The sequence below is a fragment of the Bombina bombina genome, chromosome 5 (genome assembly GCF_027579735.1).
Source record: "Bombina bombina isolate aBomBom1 chromosome 5, aBomBom1.pri, whole genome shotgun sequence".
Classification (NCBI taxonomy): domain Eukaryota; kingdom Metazoa; phylum Chordata; class Amphibia; order Anura; family Bombinatoridae; genus Bombina; species Bombina bombina.
In genome coordinates, this window is record NC_069503.1 from 836,107,582 (window position 1) to 836,134,271 (window position 26,690).

The following is a 26,690-nucleotide window of genomic DNA, read 5'->3' on the forward strand; positions in this document are numbered from 1 at the left end:
AACTTTTTAATGTAATTTTTATCAGACAATGTTATTATGAGTGTAACTGTACTTTTTGTCTCAAGTAAGTTACCAGAGCTCTGAAGTCACGCTAAATATCTATACATACTGGCTAAGTGGCCTATCCACTGCTGCAATAAAAATAGCTTTTCATAATATGGATGGTTATCAGTTGAGACAAAAAAGATTTAAATTGCAACCCTGTTAGTAGTAAAAGAATATCAGCTAGCATTCATCTTAGATATTACTTGAGATGAGATCCTTCAAAGCTGTCAAAAATGGCATGCTCAGTCAGGTCCACATAGGCAGCTGCATGCTGTTACCCAGAAATATTAAAATTGAGTTCATCAAAAGAAATAAAGAGCAGCTATGGACTGCAAGAAGAGGAATTCGCCTTTACTGTGTTGTTTGCTTTGTTGCAATATTTTTAAATCCAAAGATTATTAGTGATCAAGAATGATTGCCTAAAGGTGAGAAACCAATTAGAAATTAATAATACTGATTCTGACACTAGCATTTAATAAAAAAGCTTACCCACACTCTCAGCTGGAAAAGATACCAAGTAAAAGTTATTTGGAGGACAATATCTGTGAAGCTGATCCAAACATAGATAGCCAAAGGTGTGAAGCCATGTAGAGTAGAGAATATCTTGCATCCATTGACCTATATGCCACAAAAAGGCTGGTGTGCACTCAGTGGTGGGAAGGGAATTTATTCCCCAAAGTCTACTTTATCATAGACTTCCTGTTGTATGCTGCTCTTCTGTGAGCTGTATTGTTGGCGAGTGCATGGTTGTCTTGGGAGACCTAGAGACAGTAAGTTGCTCCGGAACTCAAACTCTTGGTTCACAACATAGAGTATCTTTGTTTCCACATAAGTGCCATAGCTATTATCCACTTCTAGACCCTGATTTTAAAAGCATTATGATAATGGTGGTATTTTAAAAAGGGATCAGTTGTATGATTAAGATTGCCAGTGAACTTTTAAAAAGGGCTGAAATCAGTATTTGAAGGCAGTCTCGCTAAGAGGAGTTTTATTATACATCTCTGTGGGTAGCAATGCTTTTCTGATCCTGGCGAAACAGCATCGCCATCTACATTGAAAATGTAATGTAAATTATCCCTTTTAGACATGTTAGACAAGTACATTGCCTAATTTGTGCATTCGGTACATAATCAAATTAATGAACAGCAGCCTACACAAATTAAAAGAATAAGGAAAGGATGTCTTAACAAAATTCTTTAATAAATTTGTTTAGTTGTTTTTCTTTTACTGCAAAAACAAATAACACAATAAACCCCCTACACTATTAACCCCTAAACTGCCACAACCCCTATAGTAATATAAAACCCCTAAACTGTTAATCCCTAAGCTGCCACAACCCCCATTGTAATATAACCCCACTAGACTATTAACCCTTAAACTTCCACAACCCCCATTGTAATGTAATAGTGCCCCTCCAGAGAACTGATCCAGGAAATAAAAATTGTATAATGAATACCTAGAATGGTATTGTGTCCTGCTGGATGTAGGGAGACTAAGGGTTACATTCTACACTTTTAATATGTTTTTAAACACCAATGTATTTGGGGAGTCTATAATCGCTCAACCCACAGGACACTATACCATTCTAGGCATTCATTACATAATTTGTGGTAAGGTTGGGAGCAAACAATATGCCCCAAGGGCTTTGCTAATAAAAGATCTATCTAGTATTCCTCTGAAATTGTATTCCTAGGTTCCAGTTATGGTGGTTTTAGCTTATTGTGTAATAAATATTGGTTATTATGACCCAGGGGTTCAAGTCAAGCAGGAACGCATGGGAATGGAGTTCCTGCACTATTTTTGCAGGAGGAACTAAGTTCCCCTGGAGAGGAACAGAAATGCTTCAGTAAACAATGCTGCTACTGGTGGAAGTAGCTGGAGCACAGTCTGGTTAGAGGGATAGTGAGATCCTCAAGTAATGGGTAGTAACACCCTGTCCTGGTATCAGGGATTTTTCCCTGCTTTGTTTGCCATGTGCTGCTGGCAGCCATTTTGCTTACCTTTTCTTGCTGAATCTGGTGCAGAGTGTGTGATGCTGCTCATTTCCTGCACGCCCTCTTATAGCCAGACTGTTGTACATCATCCGTGTGATACAGGTTGCAGTCTCAGAATTGTGATGTTATCACTTGTTATTTAAAGGGCCTCTGTTCAGTATGCATGGCCCTTGTGTATTACCTGGCTGCCTGACGTCCCTCCTGGTTCCTGACTCGTCTCGTCTGACTACTTGCTTTGGCTCCTGACTCGGCTCATCTGACTACCAGCTCTGGCTTTGACTCCTGGCTTATTTGACTTGTGGACTTTTTATTATTTCTTTGTTATTAATAAAGGTGTGACTATTTTTGCACTTCTCGTCTCAGTCTGATTCCTGGCACCATGACATTACGCAAGGGCCATGAATCCTGATTGTGCTATTAATCCACCTTTACGTACCATCATTTCCAGGATGGATGAACAGGATCATCGCTTGGATCAATTTGCGCTAGCGCTGCAAACCCTGCACTTTTGGACCAGAGTGTCCCACAAGTTATGGCTGCTCCTGTTTCCACTGCTGCACCTAGTCCTACCAGGAGCATGTCCGGTTTTGCAACTTTACCTCAGCGATATGGAGGAGAGCCTATTCAGTGCAGAGGGTTTTTGAACCAGGGGGGCATTTACTTTAAGTTGTTACCTCAGGCGTTTCCCTCTGACAGAGCTAAGGTGGGATTTCTCATCTCGTTACTCTCTGACACAGCTCTTGCCTGGACTAATCCCTTGTGGGAGACTAATAAACCTGTGATTTCAAATTACCCTGAATTTGTGGCCTCCTTTCGAAGGGTATTTGATGTTCCGGCTCGCTCCTCCTCTGCTCCTCCTCTGCTGCTAAACGACTCATGTCCATTCAGCAAGGTACGAGATCTGTTGCTCAGTATGCCATTGAGTTCCGTACGCTTGCCGCAGAGGTAGGTTGGAACAATGAAGTCCTTGTTGCCGCCTTCTTTCATGGGCTCTCTGATGCGATTAAAGATGAAGTTGCTGCCAGAGATTTACAAGAGGATCTCGAGGCATTGGTGTCTTTTTTTATCCTAATTGACATCAGACTCAGAGATAGGCCCTCTTTCAAGGAGCGCTTGCGGAAGCCTCCTGTTCCATTGTCTCCTACATGTTCATTCCCACCCATGCCTCCCTCTCCTCCCATGCCTCCTGGTCCCGAGTCACCAGGTACTGCTGAGCCGATGCAGTTGGGATTCACGCGTCTCTCCATGGCAGAGAGGGCCTTTAGGAGGAGGGAGGGGCTCTGCCTCTATTGTGGGTTACAGGGCCACCTTTAAAAGTGTTGTCCTATACGGCCGGAAAACGCTCGCACCTAAGGTCCTGTCAGGGGCAGACCTTGGGTGGTTTATCCTCGTCCCTGGAACCGCTAAAGTCACCCAGGCTCTTGTTGACTCCGGTGCTGCAGGCTATTTTATTGACAGTGCTTTTGTATCAAAGTACTCCATTCCTGTATTGCCTCGGTCCGTTACACTTGCTATTGAGGCCATTGATGGCAGGCCCCTTCAGCCCACACTCGTTACTCACGAAACTGCTCCGTTATCCATGGCTGTTGGGGCTCTCCATTTGGAAACCCTCCAGTATCAGGTGATTAACTCTCTGTATTTTCCGGTTGTTCTGGGTTATCCCTGGCTCCAAAAGCACAATCCCAGTCTCGACTGGCGCAGGTCTGAAATTTTGTCATTGTCTCCATAATGTATTTCCACTTTTCTTTGGAAACCAGTCAAAGTCTTGTGCACTTCTTCGGTATCTCAATTGCCAGAGGAGTACCAAGAGGTTCTAGACATTTTTGACAAGGTTCATACCGGTACGTCGCCTCCTAACTGTTTTTATAATTGTGCCATAGACCTGCAACCCGGAGCCATTCCTCCTCGGGCCGGGTTTACCCTCTGTCTGTTGCAGAGAATTGTGCTATGGAGGAGTATGTTGCTGTTGCTCTGTCGCGGGGGATCATCCGCAGGGCCTGGCTTCTTCTTTGTGAAGAAAAAGGGTGGCGAGTTAAGACCATGCATCGATTATAGGGGTCTTAATAATCTTACCATTCAGAATGCTTACCCTATTCTGCTCATTACGGAACTCTTTAAGCGCCTCAAGGGAGCTACGGTCTTTTCTAAACTTGATTTGAGAGGAGCGTACAATCTCGTTAGGATTAAGGAGGGCCACAAATGGAAAACAGCATTTAACACCAGGAGGCATTATGAATATCTTGTAATGCCATTTGGCCTATGTAATGCTCCTGCTGTTTTTCAGAAATGTATTAATGATGTCCTACAAGATATGTTGCAACAGTGTGTTGTGGTGTACTTAGACGACATCCTCATACACTCACCCACACTTGAGGCTCATCGTTCTGATGTCTCACGGGTACTTCAGAGACTACGTGAGAATGGCCTGTTTTGTAAACTCGAGAAATGTGAATTCCATCAGACTCAAGTAACCTTCCTAGGTTATGTGATCTCTGTTGCAGGGTTCTCCATGGATCCTGACAAGATGTCTGCAGTGGCCTCGCCCAGTTGGTCTTCGCTCTATTCAACGTTTTTTGAGCTTCGCCAATAACTATAGAAAGTTTATTCAAAACTTTTCTTCCTTGGTCAAACCTATCACAGACATGACCCGTAAAGAGAATAATCCACTCCATTGGTCACCTTCTGCCATTAAGGCCTTAGATAGTCTTAAGACTTCCTTTGCTGCTGCTCCAGTACTGGCTCATCCTAACCCTGTCCTGCCTTTCGTTCTTGAGGTTGATGCATCTGAGACTGGAGTAGGTGCCATCTTGTCTCAATGCCCTACGCCTGACGGTTCCTTGCATCCATGCGGTTTCTTCTCTAAGAAATTGTCTCCAGCGGAGTGCAATTATGAAATTGGTGACAGGGAATTACTGGCCATAATTTTGGCACTCAAGGAATAGAGGCATCTTCTCGAGGGTACTAGAGTACCAGTGCTCATTCTTACTGATGACAAGAATTTAACTTATCTATCCAAAGCAAAACGTTTGTCGCCCGACAGGCCAGATGGGTGCTATTTTTGTCTTGGTTTAATTATGTGGTCTCCTACCTGCCTGATAGTAAGAATGTTAGGGCTAATGCCCTCTCTCGACAATTTTCGCCTCTGTCCAAGGAGGAGTCTGTACCTACTCCAGTTATACCTCTTGATCATATTTTGACTACCATACGTACTAATTTGACTTCTCCCTTGGGGGAGAAGGTCCTGGCTTCACAAACCAATGCACCTCCTGAGAAACCTAGTGGTAAGTGCTTTGTTTCTGAGAATCTTCTAACTAAACTTTTGCACACATACCACTATCCTAAAGCCGCAGGTCACCCGGGCAAGAACCAAATGATTTGGTCTGTCACTCAACAATTCTGGTGGCCAGGTCTTCGTTCTGATGTTGCTGCGTATGTTGACTCCTGCTCAGTTTGTGCACAGAATAAGACTCCTCTACGTCTTCCTGTGGGTCTTCTTCAACCTATTGCTAATGGTGAGCGTCCTTGGACACACCTTTCCATGGGCTTCATTGTCGAGCTCCCTGTTTCCAATGGCAATACTGTTATCCTAATGGTGGTTGAACGTTTTTCTAAAATGTCATATTGCATTCCCTTGAAGAAGCTGCCTACTTCTCAGGAGCTTGCTTAAATTTTTACCCGGGAGGTCTTCCGTTTACATGAGTTACCCAAGGAGATAGTCTTGGACCGGGGTATCCAGTTTGTCTCCAGATTTTGGCGTTCCTTTTGTGCTCAAATGGGGATCCAGCTTTCCTTCTCCTCGGCATATCACCCTCAATCCAATGGGGCTGCGGAATGGTCTAATCAAGCTCTGGAAAAGTTCCTCTGTTGCTATGTCTCAGATCACTACAATAATTGGTCTGAACTGTTACCTTGGGCAGAGTTCGCTCGTAATAGTGCTATTAATGCTTCCTCCCAGTTATCCCCGTTCATGGCAAATTATGGGTTTCAACCTTCCTTGTTGCCCGATTCATTCATGTCTCAGGGTATTCCGTCTTTGGAGGAGTATCTCTGGCAAATCTGTTCCACATAGGTGCAGATTCAGGATTGCCTTCATCATTTTATGCAGCGCCAAAAGTTCCAGGCTGATTGTAGGCGTCTGCCTGCATCTTCCTACCAGGTTGGTGAGAGGGTTTGGCTGTCCTCTCAAAACCTGAACCTTTGTGTGCCTTCCAATAAACTGGCTCCTCATTATGTTGGTCCTTTTCGAATACTCCGATGGGTCAATCCTGTGGCTTACGCTCTTGACCTTCCTCCTCCAATGTTTTTCACGTCTCCCTCTTGAAACCATTGGTTTTTAATCGGTTTACCACTGTGTTGCTTCGTCCCCATCCTATCTCTGTTGACAACCATGAAGAATATGAGGTCAGCAGCACTATTGACTCTCGTATGTCCAGGGGCCGTGTACAGTATTTGGTTCACTGGAGGGGCTACGGTCCTGAGGAGCATTCATGGGTTCCCTCCTCTGATGTTCATGCTCCCGCCCTCCTCCGTGCTTTTCATGCCCGTTTCCCCAATAAACCTTTTGTCCTCCCGCGGGGGAGGGGTCGTTGAGGGGAGGGTACTGTCAAAGTTTTTTCCCTGCTTTGTTTGCCATGTGCTGCTGGCAGCCATTTTGCTCATCTTTTCTTGCTGAATTTGGTGCAGAGTGTGTGATGCTGCTCATTTCCTGCATGCCTTCTTATGGCCAGACTGTTGTACATCATCCTTGTGAGACAGGTTGCAGTCTTAGAATTGTGATGTCATCACTTATTTAAAGGGCCTCTGTTCAGTATGTTTTGCCCTTGCGTTGTCTCAAACCTGTTTGTGAGTTAATTTTCCTGTATATTACCTGGCTGCCTGATGTCCCTCCTGGTTCCTGACTCGGCTCGTCTGACTACTCGCTTTGGCTCCTGACTCGGCTCGTCTGACTATGACTTTAATTCCTGGCTTGTTATTTGACTTGTGGACTTTTTATTATTTCTTAGTTATTAATAAAGATGTGATTATTTTTGCACTTCTCGTCTCAGTCTGATTCCTGGCACCCTGACACCTGGAAAGGAAGGAGAGGGGAGGAAGAAGAGTGTGAGGAACTGAATCTAAGCTGGCTATGCACCATGTGGGTTAAAAACAAAATATGGACAGCTTGAATCTTGACATTAAACAGCTGTTCATGTGTGTCTAGTTTAGCTATTTTAAAGTTGTTTTAAAAAAAGTTCAGTGTTTCACCAAAGAAAAATATTTGCTCATCAAGCAGGGAAGAGTCATGTCCTTTTAGCTTCCTGCTTTCTCTCTCATTGGGATTACTTTTAGTTTAGTTAGGTGTTTGTGAAACATCTTGACGTAGGATAAGCATAATTACTTTATATTATACACCAATAGTATGTGCGCTATGTTTATCTATGTTGGTGTCTGTATGTCTATCAATTTATGGTCAGCAAGCCAGATTTTCTGTAGAATGCTGACCTGTGCAATATAATGTATTTGCTGCTGATTCAACCTTGCCAGTTTTATTCCAAAGTGCAAGGTACCTTGTTTTGCTTTCAATGTTACTGTGCCCTCATGCCTCCTGCTTCCTCTGTCAGTGTTATTTGCTTCACAGTTACTTGGTATATGTGTTAATGGTTAAAGAAAATGACGCTTAGACACCTGTGACCATAATTTTACTTTAAATCACATTATCATTGTTTTTTTACTGCAGAGTGAGTGCACACACAAACCTTATCCAGACAAAGCCTTACACATCCTGAGAGCCAGGGAGTAACATTTCCTTAAATTTTAGCTTTTTGGATTATTTATCATCATCTATATACAAATGTCTCTTCATGTGTTCTAAAAAGTATGTGTCTGGCTTTTCAGTATTCAGTATAAGTTGAATCCTAAATTACCAAATTCCCCCCTCTCATGTAAAAATTTAATCATGGGTGTCCATCCTCAAGCCCAAAGGCAACCATTCAGCACTTAATTGGTTTCAATTTGCTTTCATTAACCAGAGTATATAGATTATATACATATAAATACATTATGTGTGTATATGTAAATGTGTGTGTATAAAACAATGTTCATTGTGAGGGAGTGGAAGTCTTGGTGAGTTCCCACACTTTTTTTTGGCAGGACTTGACCCCTGTTATGACTTCTGTGATTTAAAGTGTTACATTGCTGACCTTAAATATGTTGCACAATATTCCTTCATCTTAGAGTCAAGTGACAATATTCAGTAAATAATGTTAGATTTCAGTTTCAGTATGTGATGCTTTTTGATCTAATACATGAGTTCATCAGCTATGCCAACATTTTACCACTCTAGTGTGCCTAGGCCATAATATACCCATGGTTAGTAAAACATTGATCAAATTAAGTAAGTCCTTATTCTCACAAATAGCAATCAATTTATCAAACACACACACACACATATTACAGATATTAATTTACAAGAGTACAGATCCTTTTCAGGCACACATACTTTATTTAAAAGATGCAGTGTTTGTTAGACCAGGGTTCTTCAAACCATGGGTCGCAATCCATTACTGGGTCACAACACCAAGTTTACTGGGTCACAACTGTGTATGTGTTGTATGAGAGTATGTGGTGTGTGTGTGGGGGGGGTTGTATGAGTGTGTGTGTTGTATGAAAGTGTTTTTTGGTGTGTGTGTTGTATGCGAGTGTAGTGTGTGTGTTATCAACTTTTACAGCAGTTTCAAGTTTGACTACAATCAGGAATAAAGTACACACATTTTAGTCACATGCTAAAAATTGCAGCTATCCTGTTGTATATTACTTCAGACATTTTCAGACCAAGCATAATAGGGTTGGGAAGGTATGTGGCATCATGGCACTGGGTCCTAGGAAACAAAGTTTGAAGAACCCTGTGCTAGACTGTGTGTAAGACGATTTAAAGTAAACTATCTCACTTGAAGCAATATTTCACAATATTATAGTGACAGAAATTGGAATGTTGATTAAGAAATTGAAACACAGTGAGTAATTGTATCTCCAATTTATATGCAGACCACTGGAAAAGACATATAAAGATATTTATAGAAAGCAAACAGCAGCTAGCACAATGTAAGATTTTTTTTTACATGTAGGTCAACTAACTAAAAGATAGTTAATGTGCCTTCTTTAATATCTGCTCAGTTAATTTAGATGTTTAATATGACAGAAATTGTGCTTTCTATAGAGTTCTGTGGGGGTAATTGATAAGAATCAAAAGGAGAATTTATGTTTAAGTTGTGAGAACAGCAAAGAACCAAATATTTTATGTAAAAAGAAGCAGAAAATGTAGCAACAGTAAAATGTATAGTCTATTTTAAGTTCCTAATAGGTCCATATAGATCATTTGGGTCAATTAAAGCTCTGATTTAGAAGACAATTATAATACATTGAACGTTTTCAGAAATGAGGATTTATGGGTGTTATTATTATTATCGGTTATTTGCAGAGCGCCAACAGATTCCGATTTGAGTAAATAAAAGTAGGTCTAGTGAATAATTAGAGAATTAGAAGCAAGGAGAAGAAACAGAGAACAGCACAGAGCGAGAAATTTCTAACATAACTAAACATTACTAAATAAATAGGTCAAAGGAACAAAAAACAAAGTGAGTTTTGTATCTTGTAATATTAAAACAATTTGTTTCCTGGTCCTCGATTTTGGATATACCTACACCAGGCTAATATACATATTACCTAGAAATAAAATCTTTTTCCTTTTGCAGCTAATATCTAAAATATGGTATGTACAAAGAAAACCTGCACAACGGAGCGCTCGCAAATGATCCATCCGATGATAAAACTCCAAACACGGCTCAATGGAGAGAGAGTGGGAACTTCCTCCCTTCCTTGGTATAAGGCAGAGGCTGCTTTTTAAGCATGACCGCTCCACACGCTAAACAATGTAACAAAAGTCCGGAAAAGAAAGCACACTAAGGGCTCCATGTACTAAGAGGCGGGCGGACAGCTTCTTAACTCGCAAAGCTGTCCGCCCGCCTCCGCTACACACGGGCAGCGGATCTATTGATCCGCTTGCCCGTATGTATCATTACACACTCAGCGGAGTGTGTAATGCCCGCCCCTTCAGTCGCGCGACCAATCACGCGACTGAAGGGGCTGTCAATCACCGAGAGCGAGCGAGCTCTCGGTGATTCTGCTTCGCCACCTAAGAGGTGGCGTAGGGTGTAGGAAGCAGCGGTCTAATGACCGCTGCTTCTTACATTGCGGGAAGCAGGCTCGCATATGCGAACCTGCCCCGCAAAGGCTCCGGAGCAGCTTTCGCTGCTTCGTACATGGAGCCCCAAGGCCTAGATTTGGAGTTCGGCGGTAGCCGTCAAAACCAGCGTTAGAGGCTCCTAACGCTGGTTTTGGGCGCCCGCTGGTATTTGGAGTCAGTGATTAAAGGGTCTAACGCTCACTTTTCAGCCGCAACTTTTCCATACCGCAGATCCCCCTACGCCATTTGCGTAGCCTATCTTTTCAATGGGATCTTTCTAACGCTGGTATTTAGAGTCGTTTCTGAAGTGAGCGTTAGAGCTCTAACGACAAAACTCCAGCCGCCTGAAAATAGCAGGAGTTAAGAGCTTTCTGGCTAACGCCGGTTTACAAAGCTCTTAACTACTGTACCCTAAAGTACACTAACACCCATAAACTACCTATGTACCCCTAAACCGAGCTCCCCCCACATCACCGCCCCTCGATTAAAATTTTTAACCCCTAATCTGCCGACCGCCACCTACGTTATACTTATGTACCCCTAATCTGCTGCCCCTAACCCCGCCGACCCCTATATTATATTTCTTAACCCCTAACTTGCCCCCCACAACGTCGCCGCAAGCTACTTACAATAATTAACCCCTAATCTTCCGACCGCAAATCGCCGCCACCTACGTTATCCCTATGTACCCCTAATCTGCTGCCCCTAACATCGCCGACCCCTATATTATATTTATTAACCCCTAATCTGCCCCCCTCAACGTCGCCGACACCTGCCTACACTTATTAACCCCTAATCTGCCGAGCGGACCTGAGCGCTACTATAATAAATGTATTAACCCCTAATCCGCCTCACTAACCCTATCATAAATAGTATTAACCCCTAATCTGCCCTCCCTAACATCGCCGACACCTAACTTCAATTATTAACCCCTAATCTGCCGACCGGAGCTCACCGCTATTCTAATAAATGTATTAACCCCTAAAGCTAAGTCTAACCCTAACACTAACACCCCCCTAAGTTAAATATAATTTTTATCTAACGAAATAAATTAACTCTTATTAAATAACTTATTCCTATTTAAAGCTAAATACTTACCTGTAAAATAAATCCTAATATAGCTACAATATAAATTATAATTATATTATAGCTATTTTAGGATTAATATTTATTTTACAGGCAACTTTGTAATTATTTTAACCAGGTACAATAGCTATTAAATAGTTAAGAACTATTTAATAGTTACCTAGTTAAAATAATAACAAATTTACCTGTAAAATAAATCCTAACCTAAGTTATAATTAAACCTAACACTACCCTATCAATAAAATAATTAAATAAACTACCTACAATTACCTACAATTAACCTAACACTACACTATCAATAAATTAATTAAACACAATTCCTACAAATAAATACAATTAAATAAACTAGCTAAAGTACAAAAAATAAAAAAGAACTAAGTTACAGAAAATAAAAAAATATTTACAAACATAAGAAAAATATTACAACAATTTTAAACTAATTACACCTACTCTAAGCCCCCTAATAAAATAACAAAGCCCCCCAAAATAAAAAATTCCCTACCCTATTCTAAATTAAAAAAGTTACAAGCTCTTTTACCTTACCAGCCCTGAACAGGGCCCTTTGCGGGGCATGCCCCAAGAATTTCAGCTCTTTTGCCTGTAAAAAAAAACATACAATACCCCCCCCCAACATTACAACCCACCACCCACATACCCCTAATCTAACCCAAACCCCCCTTAAATAAACCTAACACTAAGCCCCTGAAGATCTTCCTACCTTGTCTTCACCATCCAGGTATCACCGATCCGTCCTGGCTCCAAGATCTTCATCCAACCCAAGCGGGGGTTGGCGATCCATAATCCGGTGCTCCAAAGTCTTCCTCCTATCCGGCAAGAAGAGGACATCCGGACCGGCAAACATCTTCTCCAAGCGGCATCTTCGATCTTCTTCCATCCGGTGCGGAGCGGGTCCATCTTGAAGCAGGCGACGCGGATCCATCCTCTTCTTCCGATGTCTCCCGACTAATGACGGTTCCTTTAAGGGACGTCATCCAAGATGGCGTCCCTCGAATTCCGATTGGCTGATAGGATTCTATCAGCCAATCGGAATTAAGGTAGGAATTTTCTGATTGGCTGATGGAATCAGCCAATCAGAATCAAGTTCAATCCGATTGGCTGATCCAATCAGCCAATCAGATTGAGCTCGCATTCTATTGGCTGTTCCGATCAGCCAATAGAATGCGAGCTCAATCTGATTGGCTGATTGGATCAGCCAATCGGATTGAACTTGATTCTGATTGGCTGATTCCATCAGCCAATCAGAAAATTCCTACCTTAATTCCGATTGGCTGATAGAATCCTATCAGCCAATCGGAATTCGAGGGACGCCATCTTGGATGACGTCCCTTAAAGGAACCGTCATTAGTCGGGAGACATCGGAAGAAGAGGATGGATCCGCGTCGCCTGCTTCAAGATGGACCCGCTCCGCACCGGATGGAAGAAGATCGAAGATGCCGCTTGGAGAAGATGTTTGCCGGTCCGGATGTCCTCTTCTTGCCGGATAGGAGGAAGACTTTGGAGCACCGGATTATGGATCGCCAACCCCCGCTTGGGTTGGATGAAGATCTTGGAGCCAGGACGGATCGGTGATACCTGGATGGTGAAGACAAGGTAGGAAGATCTTCAGGGGATTAGTGCTAGGTTTATTTAAGGGGGGTTTGGGTTAGATTAGGGGTATGTGGGTGGTGGGTTGTAATGTTGGGGGGGGGTATTGTATGTTTTTTTTACAGGCAAAAGAGCTGAAATTCTTGGGGCATGCCCCGCAAAGGGCCCTGTTCAGGGCTGGTAAGGTAAAAGAGCTTGTAACTTTTTTAATTTAGAATAGGGTAGGGAATTTTTTATTTTGGGGGGCTTTGTTATTTTATTAGGGGGCTTAGAGTAGGTGTAATTAGTTTAAAATTGTTGTAATATTTTTCTTATGTTTGTAAATATTTTTTTATTTTCTGTAACTTAGTTCTTTTTTATTTTTTGTACTTTAGCTAGTTTATTTAATTGTATTTATTTGTAGGAATTGTGTTTAATTAATTTATTGATAGTGTAGTGTTAGGTTAATTGTAGGTAATTGTAGGTAGTTTATTTAATTATTTTATTGATAGGGTAGTGTTAGGTTTAATTATAACTTAGGTTAGGATTTATTTTACAGGTAAATTTGTTATTATTTTAACTAGGTAACTATTAAATAGTTCTTAACTATTTAATAGCTATTGTACCTGGTTAAAATAATTACAAAGTTGCCTGTAAAATAAATATTAATCCTAAAATAGCTATAATATAATTATAATTTATATTGTAGCTATATTAGGGTTTATTTTACAGGTAAGTATTTAGCTTTAAATAGGAATAATTTATTTAATAAGAGTTAATTTATTTCGTTAGATAAAAATTATATTTAACTTAGGGGGGTGTTAGTGTTAGGGTTAGACTTAGCTTTAGGGGTTAATACATTTATTAGAATAGCGGTGAGCTCCGGTCGGCAGATTAGGGGTTAATAATTGAAGTTAGGTGTCGGCGATGTTAGGGAGGGCAGATTAGGGGTTAATACTATTTATGATAGGGTTAGTGAGGCGGATTAGGGGTTAATAACTTTATTATAGTAGCGCTCAGGTCCGCTCGGCAGATTAGGGGTTAATAAGTGTAGGTAGGTGTCGGCGACGTTGTGGGGGGCAGATTAGGGGTTAATAAATATAACATAGGGGTCGGCGATGTTAGGGCAGCAGATTAGGGGTACATAGGGATAACGTAGGTGGCGGAGTTTTACGGAGCGGCAGATTAGGGGTTAAAAGTGTAATGCAGGGGTCAGCGATAGCGGGGGCGGCAGATTAGGGGTTAATAAGTGTAAGGTTAGGGGTGTTTAGACTCGGGGTACATGTTAGGGTGTTAGGTGCAGACGTAGGAAGTGTTTCCCCATAGGAAACAATGGGGCTGCGTTAGGAGCTGAACGCTGCTTTTTTGCAGGTGTTAGGTTTTTTTTCAGCTCAAACAGTCCCATTGTTTCCTATGGGAGAATCGTGCACGAGCACGTTTTTGAGGCCGGCCGCGTCCGTAAGCAACTCTGGTATCGAGAGTTGCATTTGCGGTAAAAATGCTCTAGGCTCCTTTTTTGGAGCCTAACGCAGCATTTGTTTTAACTCTCGATACCAGAGTTAAATTTATGGTGCGGCCAGAAAAAAGCCCGCGGAGCGTTAACAGCCCTTTTACCGCCAAACTCCAAATCTAGGCCTAAGCCTCCCAAAAATAAAATACAAAAAAAGTTTATTTCAATACTCAAAAGTTAAAAACATAGGTCAGGTAAAAGAATAATGCCAGAATGATATGCAGGTACACAGCGTAGCAGATGCGTTTCATGCACATGGGCACTTGGTCACTGCTCAACTGTGTACCTGCGCTTCACATAGTTAAAGCAAAAATTAATTAAAGGGATGTACCTCTTATTAGCATTTCTCTTGTTATCATCCTGAAACAACGCTACACTAAAGGGCAACCTATTATGTACATTGTAACAATTCATTTTAAGACTGACTGTCAAATGTTACACAGAAATGAAAATTAGGCATAGACTTCACAGTTAAAAGAAATACACTGGTATGTCTATATCTACAGGGAGTGCAGAATTATTAGGCAAGTTGTATTTTTGAGGATTCATTTTATTATTGAACAACAACCATGTTCTCAATGAACCCAAAAAACTCATTAATATCAAAGCTGAATATTTTTGGAAGTAGTTTTTAGTTTGTTTTTAGTTTTAGCTATTTTAGGGGGATATCTGTGTGTGCAGGTGACTATTACTGTGCATAATTATTAGGCAACTTAACAAAAAACAAATATATACCCATTTCAATTATTTATTTTTACCAGTGAAACCAATATAACATCTCAACATTCACAAATATACATTTCTGACATTCAAAAACAAAACAAAAACAAATCAGTGACCAATATAGCCACCTTTCTTTGCAAGGACACTAAAAAGCCTGCCATCCATGGATTCTGTCAGTGTTTTGATCTGTTCACCATCAACATTGCGTGCAGCAGCAACCACAGCCTCCCAGACACTGTTCAGAGAGGTGTACTGTTTTCCCTCCATGTAAATGTCACATTTGATGATGGACCACAGGTTCTCAATGGGGTTCAGATCAGGTGAACAAGGAGGCTATGTCATTAGATTTTCTTCTTTTATACCCTTTCTTGCCAGCCACGCTGTGGAGTACTTGGACGCGTGTGATGGAGCATTGTCCTGCATGAAAATCATGTTTTTCTTGAAGGATGCAGACTTCTTCCTGTACCACTGCTTGAAGGTGTCTTCCAGAAACTGGCAGTAGGACTGGGAGTTGAGCTTGACTCCATCCTCAACCCGAAAAGGCCCCACAAGCTCATCTTTGATGATACCAGCCCAAACCAGTACTCCACCTCCACCTTGCTGGCGTCTGAGTCGGACTGGAGCTCTCTGCCCTTTACCAATCCAGCCACGGGCCCATCCATCTGGCCCATCAAGACTCACTCTCATTTCATCAGTCCATAAAACCTTAGAAAAATTAGTCTTGAGATATTTCTTGGCCCAGTCTTGATGTTTCAGCTTGTGTGTCTTGTTCAGTGGTGGTCGTCTTTCAGCCTTTCTTACCTTGTCCATGTCTCTGAGTATTGCACACCTTGTGCTTTTGGGCACTCCAGTGATGTTGCAGCTCTGAAATATGGCCAAACTGGTGGCAAGTGGCATCTTGGCAGCTGCACGCTTGACTTTTCTCAGTTCATGGGCAGTTATTTTGTGCCTTGGTTTTTCCACACGCTTCTGCATCCCTCTGCAAGATATCTCACTATTTTTGACTTTTCTGAGCCTGTCAAGTCCTTCTTTTGACCCATTTTGCCAAAGGAAAGGAAGTTGCCTAATAATTATGCACACCTGATATAGGGTGTTGATGTCATTAGACCACACCTAATGTGGCAAGTGGCATCTTGGCAGCTGCACGCTTGACTTTTCTCAGTTCATGGGCAGTTATTTTGCGCCTTGGTTTTTCCACACGCTTCTTGCGACCCTGTTGACTATTTTGAATGAAACGCTTGATTGTTCGATGATCACGCTTCAGAAGCTTTGCAATTTTAAGAATGCTGCATCCCTCTGCAAGATATCTCACTATTTTTGACTTTTCTGAGCCTGTAAAGTCCTTCTTTTGACCCATTTTGCCAAAGGAAAGGAAGTTGCCTAATAATTATGCACACCTGATATAGGGTGTTGATGTCATTAGACCACACCCCTTCTCATTACAGAGATGCACATAACCTAATATGCTTAATTGGTAGTAGGCTTTCGAGCCTATACAGCTTGGAGTAAGACAACATGCATAAAGAGGATGATGTGGTCAAAATACTCATTTGCCTAATAATTCTGCACTCCCTGTATATTGCTACCTAATATACTCAAAACAAATAATTACATAAAAAGATCTAAATCTCTTCTCATATTAATACCTAATAGTGGGTAACTCGTCTGGAGGGTAAACATCCAAATGATTTCTCTCTTGTTAAGTGTCATTTCCCTGTTGCCACCTCTTCTCCATATATGTATAAAATCTATACCCTGTACTGATAATGCAGACGTATCTGAATCATGTAATTGCTTGAAATGCCTGGCTATGGGAGTATCTGATTCCTCATCCTCAATGGAGCGTAAATGCTCCAAAAATCTTTCTTTTAGTGGTCTCTTGATTTTACCGGTATATTGTTCTAAACATATTTTACAGGTAAGGAGATAAACTACATGTGTAGTTGCACAATTAATAGAAAAAATAATCTCATGTTCTTGATGTGTGACAGTAGATTCAAATGTATAACCTTCTGACACAAAACCGCAGGTTCTGCAAACAGGCCTCCTACATTTAGAAATCCCCTTCTTTTTTTGGAGTCAACATTTGTTTGTTTTTGGTTTCAAGTCTGAGGGAGACAATGATTAGCTAACGTCTTACCCTTTCTAGGGATAAAGTCACATCTTCCCTGTATGATGTCCCTAAGTATAGGATCAGAGTATAATATGGGTATTGATTCTTTTATTATCCCACAAATTTTATTAAATTCAAGACTATATGCCGTTATAAACTTGGGTTTCTGCATGCTTTGGATAAAGAAAAAGACAAGGGGCTCCTCATAGTGTAACTTGTATTTTTAAATATGAAATCAAAAGAGAAGTATACAAACTACTCACAAGGATAGTGGCATTTTAAATGAATAAGGCAGGCAGGCTGACGTTTAAACAGCAGTCAGTTTGCTGTAGGTCTCTGTGTATCTAACCCGGCAAATGTGATCTCAGGTAGTCAATCAGCCGCCCTCTGATACTGGTAGCAAATAGCGGGTGTGTAGCATATCCAGCAAGATGAAGCAAAATACAGGCGTCTCTCAGGCACAGGGATCAACCATCGGCTACACAGCTACAACCATTGAAAAAGGCTGCAGGGCAAGATTCAAATGTATGGACAGAATGTAACAACCACAAAACCAGGTTGTGGTTAAAAATCTTTCTTTATTTGCAATGCGTTTCTCGGTCAATGTAAGACCGTTTCATCAGGCATAAAATTGAAAACCAACAATCTCTATTTAAACCTAAAATGACCTGGAAGTGATTAGCAAAGATCAGGTCAATTATGTTGACATTGCATATCGATCTAGCCAAAAAATGTTTTACATTGTGTACAATATGATAAAAATAAACAATTCACAAAGTATATAAAATAGCAATGGGTACAATAATTGTTAAAACGATATTATTAAAACTGTGTCGGATACAATATGTATTGCTTAACTTAGCTACATATAGATCGGACACTTAACTTATAAAAGCAGAATCTAAAATGTTAAAAGCAAAATAAAGGATGTAATCACTGCGAAAAAGACATCCTTCATAACAAAACCCACAGAAACAAAATAATATTTATAATATTGATTGTGATGTACACAAAATATCTGTCCCAAAGTAATTGTATGGGTGGGAATGTATATAAAAAAAAGGGTTGTATAAAAAATGTCTGAAATGTGTGTGTGTGTTATAATCATTAAAAAAGTGAATATGTACCTCAGTGAAATGTGAGTCGTGAGTTTAGTCCTATTTTTTTTTTTTTTTAATATGTCAAAAGATCTTTTCTAGATATTTTGTCAACAGTGTTTTTGGCTTGATTTAAAACTTCTTCTGTATACCCTCAATGTTTAAGCCTGGTCATCGTTTCTTCTGCCTGTCTCTGATACTCTGAGTCTTTCAAGCAATTTCTCTTTATCCTAATTAATTCACCTTTAGGTATTCCCCTGACAACATGTCTGGGGTGACAAGAATTGTATTGGAGGATAGTGTTACCTGCTGTAGGTTTTCTGAATGTGATTGTATCTACACTGTGTTCTAATTCATCAGCTGAAATGGTTAAGTCCAAAAAAATAATGCTTTTCTCATTCTGTTCACTTGTGAAACTTATACCACAATCATTGTGGTTAAGATATTCACAGAATTTGCCAGCCTCCTCTTCATTCCCATCGAATACAAAGAAGAGGTCATCAATATAGCGATGAAAGTGGACAACTCGATCTCTAAATGGATTTCTATCTTCATAGATATGGGACAGCTCCCACCAACCCATGAAAAGGTTGGCATACCCATAGTTGTCCCACGTCTCTGGAGGTAGAACTCAGACTGGAACTTGAAAAAATTATGTGTCAACAGAAATTCTATTGCTCTAAACAAGAAAAAATTAGTTACTGGCTCAAAATCAGTTTAAAAATCTAAAAAATATTCAATTACTGTCATTCCTTTAACACAGGGGTGGGCAGACTTTTGTAATGCAAGGGCTACCTCTTATTTTATTCCAAGTAACGTGATCACCTAACAAAAAAAAACACCAGTCGCTGGCTGAAAATTGTATTTTTGCCTCAAACAGGACCTGCTGGCTAAAAATTCGGATTATCCTAAGTTATGAAGGTATAATCTAGATTTTATTAAAGACACAGAGACGAGTATTTTGCATTCTCTCTCTTTACTACTCAAATGCAGTTTTTTAAAGTATACATAAAAATACAATAAACTGTCAAAATTTTGAAAATGAGACAGTAAAACAAATAACATATCAGTGACCAATGAAATTAGAGAACTGATTAAACTAAAACCACATAGCCAATCAGGTTAGTAATGAATCCTATAAACTGTCCAATATACAGTAAGATATCCTCTTTCTTTGTAACTGTAGAAGGAAACAAGAAGTCCATAATGAGGAAGTAGTTCCAGACGAGAAGACAGCAGACAACCATGAAGAGAAGAACTTTGAATTGAAGAATCATCCATGAAGAAAACTCCATCTTATCAGGAAAGAATGAAAATCCTCTTGAAGACTGTATAGAATGAGGAAAACTTTCTTGAAGTTTCGTCTCTTCACAGAGATGAGATGGAGCAAAACCACTTAGGATAATATCTTTATAGTTGATTGGTAACTGAAATAAATATACAAGATATGTTAGTAATAAGATAAAACAAATAAGGGTGGGAACAAAACCATATAATAATATAATCAGAGGAGGGAAAATACTCGTCTCTGTGTCTTTAATAAAATCTAGATTATACCTTCATAACTTAGGATAATCCGAATTTTATTACAAGACCAGAGACTCATATTTTGCTAGTTTAAAGCAACTAACAAAATAAATTAAGCGAGGCGTGTTCAATGGGTTTAAAGTAAAATTGTTTAAAAATAGAATCAGAAGACCAGTCAGCTGCATCCAAGATTTGTTGAAGGGTGGCAGCTTTCAAAAATGCTTTAGAAGCGGCTGATCCTCTAACAGAGTGAGCGGAAAAAGAAACATCAATACCTGCTTCACTCATAACCCATTTAACCCACCTGGCTATAGAAGTAGAGGATACAGGATAATGAGGAGGAATAAAAGATAACAAAAGTTGATTGGAAGTAGGAATACGAAAAGAAGAAGTTCTGCGTTCATACTCTTTGAGACATACAACCACACAGAGAAGAGGTTCAGAAGGTAAGTAAGGATAGAATATTGAGGTTGAAAAAGATTTAGTTCTTTTAGATATGAAGAAAGTAACACCTTCAGGGGTAAAACGTTTAGAATTAAAATCTAAAGCTCTAACATCAGAAACTCTACGAAAAGAAATTAAACATAAAAGGGTAGCCAATTTAGAGGTAAGTTGATTCAATGATAAAAATTCATTAGAAGGCCAAGATTTAAAAAGAGAAAAAATAAGATCAACATCCCAAAAAGAAGAATATTTAGGAGTCGGAGGTCTTTTGAGTTTGATTGCTTTCATTAATTTACAAATTAAAGGATGTTGACCTACAGGAAAATTATTTATAAAAGAATGTTTAGCCGAAATGGCAGATCTAGAAACGTTGATGGTTCTGTAAGCTAAACCTGAATCAAAAAGTGAAGTTAGGAAATTAATGATGTAGATTATATCTGTTGAAAGGGGATCCAAACTTCTTTCCACGCACCAGCCAGACCATCTGGTCCATGCGGAAAAATAGCATTTTTTGGTCCCGGGGGCCAATGAGTCTGCGAGGAGTTCTTGAGCTTGTTGTGATAAACCTTGGGGAAATGAAGATTGCCCGAAATTGACCATGCTATGAGACGAAGAGATCCTTGAAGAATAAGTTCGTGAGGAAGACCTTCTGGATCTGACAAGAGAAGCGGAAAAACCGGAAGAAGAAGAGGATGGTTGACAGATAATTCTAGAAGAGATGGGTACTAGGGTTGAGATGGCCAAAGGGGAGTGATTAGGAGAATTGAAAGAAGATCCCGACGGACTACTGATATGGTTCTCTGAATCATGGAGAATGGTGGAAACGCATAAGCTGTCTGGAGAGGCCAGGGTTGGAGAAATGCATCGATCGCCAATGCCTCTGGATCTGGACGCCAACTGAAATAAGGACAAATCTGATGATTCAGTCTCGAAGCAAACAGATCCATTGAAAAAGGACCTCTGAGAGATTGAAGCGAAAGAAAAACTTGGTGATGAAGTTTCCAATCGCTTGAATCTGTCAGATATCGAGATCCCCAATCCGCCGCTATATTGGATAAACCTGGAATGTATTCCGCTTTTACAGAAATATTTCTGTCCAAGCAAAGATGAATGAATTCTTTCGTAATAATTGACAAATCCCTCGATTTTGTACCACCGAGGCGATTCAAATAGCGAACTGCAGAAATATTGTCCATTCTGAGTAAAATGGACACAGGAGAAGAACTTTTGACAAAACTCTTGACTGCAAAAGAGCCTGCCAAAAGTTCTAAGCAATTGATGTGAAAACGCTTTTCTTCTGAAGACCATTTTCCTCCTGTGATTGAGGGACCACAACGAGCGCCCCAACCCGAGCGACTGGCATCGGATTCTATGATAAGATCTGGAGATTTTCCGAAAATGGCTCTCCCGTTCCAAGCTTCTATATGGGATAGCCACCATAAAAGTTCCTCTTTGGCTTCTGAAGAAAGAGGGATTTGATGGGAATATGAAAGACCTTTTTGGAGATGAAAAATTTTTAAACGTTGAAGTTCCCTGTAATGAAGAGGAGCAGGGAAAATAGCCTGAATAGAGGATGAAAGTAACCCAACTATTCTGGCTATAGTCCTGATGGGAACCAATGGTAAAGAAAGGGTTCTTGAAATCTCTTTCTTGATATTCACAATTTTTTCTCTGGGAAGACTTAATGTAGCTTTCGAAGTGTCTATTTTGAAACCTAAAAAGGTTAGAGATTTGGTTGGAAGAAGAACAGATTTCTCTTTGTTGATCAAGAAACCTAAATTTTCTAAAATGAAAGTAGTAAGTTGGAGTTGAGACTTTAACGTGGCAGAGTTCTGATTCATAATCAAGATATCGTCTAAATAGATGATGAGTCGAACACCTCGAAGACGAAGCCAAGTAATTATAGGTTTCATTATTTTGGTAAAAATCCAAGGGGCTGAAGATAGACCGAAAGGCATGCAAGTGAAACTCCAATACTTTTCTTCCCAAACAAAAGTTAGAAATTTCCTGTGTTCTTGAGCTACAGGAACTGTCAGATAAGCATCTGTCAGATCTAATCTGACTAGAAAATCGTTGTCTAAAAGGCAATCTCTGAGAAGATGAATACCTTCCATTTTGAAATGTTGATAAGCAACAAAGGCGTTGAGAGATCTTAGATTTATAACTGGACGAAAAAGGCCGTTTTTCTTTTTTACGAGAAAAAGATTGCTGAGAAAACAATTTTGAGGATTTAAAACTTGTTCTATTGCTTGTTTTAATAAAAGGTTTGAAATTTCGTTTTGAACCAAATTTCTGTCTGAAACAGAAAACTTTATTGGAAGGGGAATAGAATTTTGAAATGGAGGAGAAATAAAATCTATAAAAAGACCTGAAACAGTTTGAAGAACCCATTGATCTGAAGTTATCATGTTCCAATTGTGTGTGAAAAGAGATAATCTGCCTCCTATTATGTTTTGGGAAGAAACCTGAGGAGGAAGAAAAAGAAGATTTACCTTGAGGTGTGCGGGATCTTTGCCTCGAACGTTGAATTCTTGGGTTCCAGAATCTTCCTCTAGATGGAAAGAAGCCTGAGGAGACTGGATTCTGAAATTGTCTCTGATTGTGAAATTGTTGAAAGGCAAATTGAGACCTGTTTGGGAATGAAGCACGGCCGGGAAAGCGGCCTCTACCTTTCCCAGCCTGCTCAGAAAAACGATCCTGGTGAAAGATCTTTTTCATTGATGTTCTCACTTTATTAAGATTGGAGAACGTATTTACATAACTATTTAACTCTTTTATAAAAGTGTCTCCAAACAAAAGGCCATTTGTATCAGAATGAATTTCGTTAATTGCAAAATCGCAAACCCTGGGGTCAATTCTTCTAAGGATATTACGTCTGCGTTCAGTGTATATCGCAGAATTGGCATTCCCTAAAAATGAGAGCATTCTCTGAAGCCATTCTCTAACGATGACTGGGTCTAAAAGAGTATTGTCATAAACAGCTTGTTCCGATAATTCAAAAAGTTTTGCTAAAGGACCAATTGTGTCAAGCATTTTATCTTGACAAATTTTCCAGGCCCTGTCCATACCTTTCTTTAATTTGAAACCTGGGGACCCTATAAATTTTAAAATCTTTGGATCTACTTCAGGGGTAATGTTTGAATTATTGGGAAGAATTGGTCTAGGACATTCAGCCCTCATTTTATTTCTAGAATCTCTTTTTAAAGGTTGGCGAAGCTGGTAATCAATAAAGTCTGCAATATCAGATGAGGGGCACCATTCTGCAGATCTAGGATGATGTAAATCATCCGCATTAAACCTAGGATTACCTAGACAATCAAAAAATTCTACTTTTTTAGACTCCAAATGTTTAGATTTTTTAAGTGATTTTTTGAATTTTTTAATCTTTGGAGAGGCCAAAGAATTTTCAGATGAGGAATGAGATAAATCATCCTCAGATTGAATTGAATTCAGAGATGAATCTGAATTAATTTCTGTATCTGAACAAATTTCACAATTATCATCATTGGCCAAAGCCTCTCCCATTAGTGACCTCTTGGGAGTAGAGGAAATAGCAGGTGTTTTTCTTCCTTTCCTGCAAGGAACAGCAGAGCCAGAAACAAGCTGGCGAGATTTCTTTACCAATTTTTTACTCGTTTTGATACCACTTGAAATTGTTCTTTTTCTTTTAGTAGCCTTTTTTGAAGAATTATCAATTAAAAATGTAATTTTTTCCAGCATAGAGTTCATGGAGGTATCAATCATTTTTTGTACACTCTCACAACTAAGTGAAGGGTTAATGTCTGAGGATTGAGACATGTTGAATAAAATATAAATAAAAATTTAAATATATAAATTTTTTATATAATAATGTTATGAATAATAAAATCTATAATATATTAAAATAATAAATTCAACTATTTGGACTTTCTAATAAAATAATAATAAATAGAAATGACCCCAAAGTATGAAATAAAACAATAAAATTGAGGGTATTTAAATGTAATGGAATTAAATCAACAGTAGATGGAGACAAAACCTTGTAAAAGTTTAAACAGTAAGGTAAAATTAAAGAGTAAACAATCCGGATCGCAACAAAGTATTTTTTCAGCCCTCACAGTAACGGCAAACAGCTGTTATAAAGAAGAGGGCGGGAAAATACGCAGCTGACAACTACGTAGGAGAAGGGAGATATTGCGCATGCGCAACAAAGCCGACAACCACAATATGGACGTCGGAGCTAGCGCAGAAGAAAGGGAAACGCCGGTACTTAAAACAGGAAGGGAAAAGGTAAACGAGCATAGAAAAAGAAAAACAATGCAAGTAAATTAAAACAACCAACGAAAAAGAAATATAGAGAATAACCAACGAAATATTTATTTTAATATAAACGAAAAAGATAAAATAAAAACGAAAAAACGAATAATAATAAATATATTATATAGAAACACTAATGAAAATAGGAAATAAAATATGATAAAAAGATACAACAAATAATGTTTATTAACACAGAGCGTAATACTTATCTTTTCCTGAGCAGTAAAAGAAAGAGGATATCTTACTGTATATTGGACAGTTTATAGGATTCATTACTAACCTGATTGGCTATGTGGTTTTAGTTTAATCAGTTCTCTAATTTCATTGGTCACTGATATGTTATTTGTTTTACTGTCTCATTTTCAAAATTTTGACAGTTTATTGTATTTTTATGTATACTTTAAAAAACTGCATTTGAGTAGTAAAGAGAGAGAATGCAAAATATGAGTCTCTGGTCTTGTAATAAAATTGTATTGTTGCCACAAATAATACAGCTTTAAAAATCAGCCGCGTTCTTTAATAATAAATACAGCCATGCTTTTTACTTACTGCGAGAGCTCTCTCTTTAAGTCACACTGGGATGGTCAAGCAACCTTATCTGTGTACCGTGCCTGCGTATGAATAAGTAGTCTCACAATCAAGACGGCTCAAGTCTAGGGCTAGCGGAGTAGTCAAGCCTGGAACACATGGGAAACCCACAGCCCAGGTACAAAGATGACAATGAACTATTCTCAGCCAATCATAGACAGACTCATTCTACAAAGTAATTTTATTGGCTGGACACCATGTCAGGTTGATTAGAGGGCAGGTCCTGAAGGCTGGTCTCCATCTGTCTTCTACTAGCTGAAGACTACTGCAAATAGTTGGGACAGTGACAGCGGCAGAACCTGCAGGCTCTGTACCGCCTTACACAGCAACCAGAGACTGGTATAGCAGCAACAGCACTGACCTGCACAATTTGGTGACAACAAATTCTGGGGACAGAAAACTGCAGAAACTAGCACAAAGTATAGCTAATATTAGTCTGTCAGAGAAAGTATCAGAGAGCAGCATCAAAGCCTGGTACAGAGTAAGTTAAAGAACCTGAAGGGCAGTAACAGGCCCTGGGAAAAAACAACAACACCAGACCATTCACCCAGCAGAGCCTGGTGACAAGTAACGGAGGACAGAACTAGAAAGTAGCAGCAGAATTTCAGACAGAGCAGGACCTGGTACTTCGCTTTCAAATCATTGAGAGGGTTAATACACCAAGAAGAGGGGGTGATAAGGAGAATACACTAAGTAGACGTGAAACATTTTGGATAAATGAATTGTGCACTTTATGGCTGAGAGGCTTGAATAGAGAATGTAACTGGACTGCCTTTTGGTAATTCAACAAAATAAGAATGATATTAAAAGTCTCTTTTTACATAGATATTGTACTGATCAAATTATATGTGTACATATGTGTGCCCATATACACGCATAAATATGAGACTTTGTGTCTCTGGGTGTATGTGTGTGCATACAGTGTTGAATATCCAATACTGACCAAGACGCAAGTGTGTCAGTCTACTGATTTAATATGCAATAAATTAAGACAGCATAAAATTAATGTAATAGGCAAAATAGAAATATTCTGTTTATTGGTAGATTGACACATTTGATATATGTTTTTTAATTCGATGTATTGTGGTTATTATATCAAATGAATAATTGAATTTTCAATGCATTTTAAATTTTATTTAATGGAATATATTTATTTTTTGTCACCTATATATTGATAAATTGATTCACAGTTATTATTTTTATATATGTTAATTTTTTCTCATATGTTAAATATATGTCTGTTTGACAGTATGATGATTGCTCACTAGGTGGCGATATATTCAGTCATCAAAATGCACTTTAATACATGTTTGGATGTTATATTGTTGCTGTTCACTAGATGGCAACAGTGTCACAATATTTGGCGCCATTATGGCTATTTAAATATTTGTTCACTCATTTATGGACAAGCTTGAGAAAGGGCTGATTGTGAGCCTGAAACGTTGCTTTGCTTTGTTTGTAT

At 39.4% G+C, this 26,690-nt stretch overlaps 1 protein-coding gene across 1 annotated transcript in view; it reads left to right on the forward strand.

Annotated features, from left to right (window-relative positions):
• LOC128660878 (mitochondrial enolase superfamily member 1) overlaps positions 1 to 26,690 on the forward strand; it is a 197,737-nt gene that overhangs the window by 93,601 nt on the left and 77,446 nt on the right. The gene's annotated exons all lie outside the window — the stretch shown is intronic.